Here is a 1,280-nt window from a genome sequence, read left to right on the forward strand (position 1 = left end):
TTGTCCTATAAGGGACAGACGTGTGTGTGTTGTTGCCTTAGTGATGGTTGTCCTATAAGGGACAGACGTGTGTGTGTTGTTGCCGTAGGGCTGGTTGTCCTATAAGGGACAGACGTGTGTGTGTTGTTGCCGTAGAGGCCCAGTCCACTACTGTTGACCAGGGCCCCAGTCCACTACTGTTGACCAGGGCCCCAGTCCACTACTGTTGACCAGGGCCCAGTCCACTACTGTTGACCAGGGCCCAGTCCACTACTGTTGACCAGGGCCCAATCCACTACTGTTGACCAGGGCCCCAGTTCACTACTGTTGACCAGGGCCCAGTCCACTACTGTTGACCAGGGCCCAGTCCACTACTGTAGACCAGGGCCCAGTCCACTACTGTTGACCAGGGCCCCAGTCCACTACTGTTGACCAGGGCCCCAGTCCACTACTGTTGACCAGGGCCCAGTCCACTACTGTTGACCAGGGCCCAGTCCACTACTGTTGACCAGGGCCCAGTCCACTACTGTTGACCAGGGCCCAGTCCACTACAGTTGACCAGGGCCCAGTCCACTACTGTTGACCAGGGCCCAGTCCACTACAGTTGACCAGGGCCCAGTCCACTACTGTTGACCAGGGCCCCAGTTCACTACTGTTGACCAGGGCCCAGTCCACTACTGTTGACCAGGGCCCAGTCCACTACTGTTGACCAGGGCCCAGTCCACTACTGTTGACCAGGGCCCAGTCCACTACTGTTGACCAGGGCCCAGTCCACTACTGTTGACCAGGGCCCCAGTCCACTACTGTTGACCAGGGCCACAGTCCACTACTGTAGACCAGGGGCCCAGTCCACTACTGTAGACCAGGGCCCAGTCCACTACTGTTGACCAGGGCCCCAGTCCACTACTGTAGACCAGGGGCCCAGTCCACTACTGTAGACCAGTGCCCAGTCCACTACTCTATACCGGGGCCCAGTCCACTACTGTTGACCAGGGCCCAGTCCACTACTGTTGACCAGGGCCCAGTCCACTACTGTCGACCAGGGCCCCAGTCCACTACTGTCGACCAGGGCCCCAGTCCACTACTGTTGACCAGGGCACAGTCCACTACTGTAGACCAGGGCCCCAGTCCACTACTGTAGACCAGGGGCCCAGTCCACTACTGTAGACCAGGGCCCAGTCCACTACTGTTGACCAGGGCCCCAGTCCACTACTGTAGACCAGGGGCCCAGTCCACTACTGTAGACCAGTGCCCAGTCCACTACTCTATACCGGGCCCAGTCCACTACTGTTGACCAGGGC

This window comes from Oncorhynchus masou, chromosome 5 (assembly GCF_036934945.1).
Source record: "Oncorhynchus masou masou isolate Uvic2021 chromosome 5, UVic_Omas_1.1, whole genome shotgun sequence".
NCBI lineage: Eukaryota > Metazoa > Chordata > Actinopteri > Salmoniformes > Salmonidae > Oncorhynchus > Oncorhynchus masou.